The following is a 6,403-nucleotide window of genomic DNA, read 5'->3' on the forward strand; positions in this document are numbered from 1 at the left end:
GCACAAGTGGGCCAGCTGAGTAAAAGGATCACTGAAATCCCTCCTAGTACTCTCCCAAGCAATACAGAAGAAAATCCAAAAGGAGAGTGCAAGGCCATTGACATAGTCAACACGGCCGAACCTGGAGAGGAAGAGGAGGACGTAAATCCCAGTGAGGAAGACCTCCTGGGACATCCAGTGATCAATAAGGAGTTTCCCTTTGAGGAACCAAAGGAATCTGAGACTCATCTAGAGACCATAGAGATTCCATTAAACCTCCTTATGCCCTTCATGAGCTCTGACGAGTATTCATCTTCTGAAGAGAATGAGGATGTTATTGAAGAGCAAGTTACCAAGTACCTTGGTGCAATCATGAAGCTGAATGCCAAACTATTTGGTATTGAGACTTGGGAAGATGAACCTCCCTTGTTCACCAATGACTAAGTGATCTGGATCAACTGACATTGCCTCAGAAGAAACAGGATCCTGGAAAGTTCGTAATACCTTGTACCATAGGCAACATGATCTTTGAAAAGGCTCTATGTGACCTTGGTTCAGGGATAAACCTCATGCCCCTCTCTATAATAGAGAAACTGGGAATCTTTGGGGTGCAAGCTACTAAAATCTCATTAGAGATGGCAGACAATTCAAGAAAACAGGCTTATAGACAAGTAGAGGACGTGTTAGTAAAGGTTGAAGGCCTTTACATCCCTCCTGATTTTATAATCCTTGATACTGGGAAGGATGAGGATGAATCCATCATCCTTGGAAGACCTTTCCTAGCCACAGCAAGAGCTGTGATTGATGTTGACAGAGGTGAATTAGTCCTTCAATTGAATGAGGACCCCTTGTGTTTACAACTCAAGGTTACCCTTCTGTAAACATGGAAAAGAGGCACAGTAAGCTTCTCTCAAAACAGAGTCAACCAGAGCCCCCACAATCAAACTCTAAGTTTGGTGTTGGGAGGCCACAACCAAACTCTAAGTTTGGTATTGGGAAGTCTCAACAAAGCTCTGAACATCTGTGAGGCTCCATGAGAGCCCACTGTCAAGCTATTGACATTAAAGAAGCGCTTGTTGGGAGGCAACCCAATTTTTATTTATCTAATTTTATTTTTCTTGTTCTTTCATGTTTTATTAGGTTCATGATCATGTGGAGTTACAAAATAAATATAAAAATTGAAAACAGAATCAAAAACAGCAGAAGAAAAATCACACCCTGGAGGAAGACCTTACTGGCGTTCAACGCCAGAACAGAGCATGGTTCTGGTGCTGAACACCCAAAATGGGCAGCATCTGGGCGTTTGAACGCCAGAATTGCACCCTGGAGAAGAGCTGGCGCTGAACGCCCAGAACAAGCATGGTTCTGGCGTTCAACGCCAGAAATGGGCAACAAATGGGCGTTCAACGCCCAGAACAAGCACCAATCTGGCGCTGAACGCCCAGAGTTGTGTGCAAGGGCATTTTGCATGCCTAATTTGGTGCAATGTTGTAATTCCTTGAACACCTCAGGATCTGTAGACCCCACAGGATCACCTCAGGATCTGTGGACCCCACAGGATCCCCACCTACCTCCACTTACTTCTTCTCACCCCCTCTTTCACACAATCCCATAAGCACTCTTCCCCAAAACTCTTCACCAATCACCTCAATCTGTCTTCCCTATAACCACTTCACCACTCACATCCATCCACTCTTCCCCATAAACCTACCTCATAAACCCCACCTACCTTCAAAATTCAAAATCAATTTCCCACCCAAAACCCACCCTTATGGCCGAACCTTACCCCCCTCCCTTCCCTATATAAAGCCCTCCATTCTTCTTCATTTTCACATAACACAACCCTCTCTTCCCCTTCTTGGCTGAATACACCCCTCCCCCCTCTCCTCCATATTTTCTTCTTCTTCTTCATCTATTCTTTCTTCTCTTGCTCGAGGGCGAGCAATATTCTAAGTTTGGTGTGGTAAAAGCATAAGCTTTTTGTTTTTCCATTACCATTGATGGCACCCAAGACCGGAGAATCCTCTAGAAAAGGAAAAGGGAAGACAAAATCTTCCACCTCCGAGTCATGGGAGATGGAAAGATTCATCTCCAAAGCTCATCAAGACCACTTCTATGATGTTGTGGCCAAGAAGAAGGTGATCCCCGAGGTCCCTTTCAAGCTCAAGAAGAATGAGTATCCGGAGATCCGACATGAAATCCCAAGAAGAGGTTGGGAAGTTCTAACAAATCCCATCCAATAAGTCGGCATCCTAATGGTTCAAGAGTTCTATGCCAATGCATGGATCACTAGGAACCATGATCAAAGTAAGAACCCAAACCCAAAGAATTATATTACAATGGTTCGGGGAAAATACTTAGATTTTAGTCCGAAAAATGTGAGGTTGGCGTTTAACTTGCCTATGATGCAAGGAGATGCACGCTCCTACACTAGAAGGGTCAACTTTAATCAAAGGTTGGACCAAGTCCTCATGGACATATGTGTGGAAGGAGCTCAATGGAAGATTGACACCAAAGGCAAGCCGGTTCAATTAAGAAGACTGGACCTCAAGCCTGTGGCTAGAGGATGGTTGGTGTAACATCCCGCATTTTTGAAAATCTAAATATAAATAAATTGTGATTTTATCTTACTAAGTTTAAACTTTATAATTTTAGAAATTATTTTGTTAAAAATAATTAAATAGATTCGGAGATAGTTTTATTTCGAATCAATTAATATTTTTAAGTAACCTAATTATAAGGGAATATTTTGTATAATTTTAGTAATTGAAAATAATAAAGAATTGTACAATTTAATTTAAGTAACTTTTATCCTGAAAAAGTTACGATTTATTTTACTAATTTGATATCTTATTTTATGAATTAATTAATTAAGAGTAATTAAATTAGTTTTATTCATATTTGAAGTTTAAGTTAATTAATATTCTTATGTAATTTTTATAATTGGTTATCTCATATGCTTTGGAAATAAAATTTAGTAATGGAAGTGTTATATATTTAATTTAAGTAATTTCTATTATGAATGAATTATGGTTTATTTTATTAGTTTGAACTTTTAGAGATTAATTTATTAGGAATGATTAAATGGATTTTTATAAATACTTTAAGTTTAAGTAATTTTATTATAATTAGATATTTTGTAAATTGAAATTAAAGTTTCAGATATAGAAAAATAATAGAGATTTGTATGATTTAATCTAGAAAATTGATATTTGAATTTAAATTGTACTTTACAAAATATAATTAACTTGTTCATTTTATAATGTAAATTAGAAATAATTGATTGAACTTAGAAATATATTGATAAATAATGTTCCTAAATATTTTTAATAGAGTATATTTGATTCTAAAATTACTGTACCCTTCAATGTTATCAAAATATCTATTCATATCTATCCATATTACTTTATAAAATCCTAATTTCTAACCCTAATTCCTAAAATTAACTCAGAACCCTAATTCCCCAATTCCTAAACCTAACCGCCGCAGCCTCACCCTCTTTCAACGTACAAACGCATACACACTGAAGAAATGGGGAAACAGAGAGAAAGATCTGAGAAAGAGAGGGAAGCGAAGGGAGACAGCGCTGGCTGGGCTTCGCTGCCGTCGCCGTCGAGCTGAGGGAAAGAAAGGGAGCTTCACCGCGCCGTCATCCAACCGGTCGAGTCTGCTGCCTCACCGCCGCCTCCTTCGTCGCGCGCTACTGCCGGCCTGGAATCGCCGCCACTGTACCTTGCCCGCTTGTCGCCGCCGTTCCGTGGAGTCCGCTCTGGTGCCGGTTGAACAGGGATGAGGGAGAGGCGTCGAGAGAGAGATGCAATGGAGGTTAGAGGGAAGAGCTGCCATCACCACCGTTCCGTCTATGAAGCCTGAGCTCGTGTTGCCGTCCTGAGCTTCGGTGCCGCCGTGGAGGAGAGTGGAGTAGTCACCGTCGTTGGAGAGAGGGAGAGCCAGAGGAGGACGAGACGTGTGAGAAAGGAGACGCACAGGGGAGGAACCGTTCCTCTGCCCCTGCTATCGCCGGAATTCCTGGTCGCCGTCGTCGTTCATGGTGAGTCAGTTAAGTCATAGCCATGAGAACCACTACCTCTGAACCCCAGTTGTTCTGTTGCAATCCTGTATTTTCCTCTGATATTCTCGACTCTGTTCTGCTTCTCTTTTGTTTTGTCATTCTTATTTCGTTGGTGTCCCTGCTGTTCTAACCGATTGGATTGATGCTGCTGCTGCTAAGACGTATGCCCTGCTCTCTGGTTTCTGTTTTCCCGAGTACCAGAGCTGCTGCTCCATTCCTGTATTTCTTTTGGTAAGATAGGTTTTGTTCTACAATCAATATTCTGATTACTGCTCCTTTGATAATCTGTTCTGTTTTACCCTTGCATTTGCTTCAGCCTCTATTAAATTCCCTTCCAAAATTGTTGTTGCTGCTACTAGAGTTGTGGGTGATGCTGCTGTCGTTGATCGGAGATGCCAAACTGTTGCTGCTACTACTTTGAGATGATATGGCTGCTATTAAGGTTGTTGTTCATGAGTGCAGCATTCCCAATTTTTATGGATTTCGACACTTTGAGGTAGGGGGTTTAAAACGATTTTAATTTAAGAATGCCTACAAGGTTTATTGAATAACTGCAAATAGATTTAATAGCTATGAGTAATCGATTGATTATGTAATTATTGAATTGTGGCTGAAATTTTGATTGGAATGGTTGAGGTTGTGATTTGGAATTGTTGATTTGTGATATTGATTGATTATGTGGATTGGGAATTGCTTGATGACTAATTGTTGAGAATTTCTGAATTTTAATGGGCTATGTTGGATTTGTTGCCGTTGAGTTGTTATTTGGTATATTGTAATGTTAATGAACTTGTTTGGTGGTTGATTTGGAATTGGTTTTGAGGGGTTTTGAAAGGGTTGGATTTTGAATACTAAATAGATTGCTGAAAAACTGATTTTTGAAATTAAAAGGTGACTTTGGAAGTGAATTAGTTATTCAACGATAATCGAAATGATATAAGAGCAAAGGTTGAGTAAAGTATAATAAAAGTTGTTGTTGGGACTCAATTTTGAGAAGTTTGAATTAACTATAGAACTAGTTATGATTCTTCAAAGTTAAAATGTAAAACTTGATTTTCTGCATTATTTTTAGAGGAAGCCGGAAACTTTGAAAAACTATAACTATTTCTGTGATTATCAGAAATCTGTGGGACCAAGTCCGGATTTAGCTTGGGGATATACGAAACTGGACTGCTGAATTTGAGACCTTTTCACTAAGTTTATGATTTATGGTGAATTTTTGAATCATGGATATCAAAACTGGTTTTTCTGCAGAACGTTTAACGCAGCAGCAACTTGCTTCCTCTATTGGAAATTATGTAATTTAAATTTTGAAATGGAACCAATTTTAAATAAAATTTTATTCCTACTATTTTAATTCCGTAAAATTTCAGAACAATTGGACCTGTAGTTTTAAAGATATGAATTTTTGAAGGATGATGCATTATGCAGAAAAAGCCAGATTCTGTTTCCTTAAATTAGTAACTTTGGGAGTTTATAACTTTTGATCCTGGATAGATATTGAGATGCAACTAATTGGAGGTGAAAATTAAGTATGTTTAGTATATGTGATTTAAATTTCAGGATTTTCTATGTTTTAATAAGTGAGCTATGGGACTTGGAAGAGGTTGTGTTGAATGATTTGTAAAACAGAATTCTGCAGAAAATTACCTAACTTTCAAGCTACGTAACTCCTTCATTAAAAATGGTATGACCCTGGAACCAATTGAGAAAGAAATTTGGATGAGTTATGTTTAACCACATTAATTTTGAAGGTATTTGGATTTAATTTGGATTTTATATGAAATTTCAAATGTTGTATGGTGCTGCTGTCTTTTGGATTTAAAATACTGCAGAACAGTCACGGTTTTGCTTATATTCCCGAAGCTAGAGACAACGAAAAATTATGATTTTTGATTTAATAGAAAGTTTAATCCGAGACGGTCGCATGGATTTAAATTTTGCAGAACCAATTGAGAAAGAAATTTGGATGAGTTATGTTTAACCACATTAATTTTGAAGGTATTTGGATTTAATTTGGATTTTATATGAAATTTCAAATGTTGTATGGTGCTGCTGTCTTTTGGATTTAAAATACTGCAGAACAGTCACGGTTTTGCTTATATTCCCGAAGCTAGAGACAACGAAAAATTATGATTTTTGATTTAATAGAAAGTTTAATCCGAGACGGTCGCATGGATTTAAATTTTGCATAATTCCAAATTCATTTGATATTTTAAAAACAAAATGGAAATCAGGCTGGCAAGTTGTGTTGGTAATTATTTTGGATATGGAATTTAAGAAATAGATTTTCTATTATCAAATGTTTTTGAGAATATATTGCTGTGGCAAATGCTGAAAGAGGCTGATGAA

At 38.0% G+C, this 6,403-nt stretch overlaps 1 long non-coding RNA gene across 2 annotated transcripts in view; it reads left to right on the forward strand.

The window, feature by feature from the left end:
* LOC107609494 overlaps positions 3,420-6,403 on the forward strand; it is a 5,369-nt gene continuing 2,385 nt past the window's right edge. Inside the window, exons 1-3 of one of the 2 annotated variants that reach the window (XR_002350109.1) lie at positions 3,420-4,030; positions 4,211-4,282; positions 4,368-4,547. This is a non-coding gene — a long non-coding RNA (uncharacterized LOC107609494). The remainder of the gene's footprint in view (positions 4,031-4,210; positions 4,283-4,367; positions 4,548-6,403) is intronic. The other variant, XR_002350110.1, reaches the window with a different exon arrangement.

The sequence above is a fragment of the Arachis ipaensis genome, chromosome B07 (assembly GCF_000816755.2).
Source record: "Arachis ipaensis cultivar K30076 chromosome B07, Araip1.1, whole genome shotgun sequence".
Taxonomy (NCBI): Eukaryota; Viridiplantae; Streptophyta; class Magnoliopsida; order Fabales; family Fabaceae; genus Arachis; species Arachis ipaensis.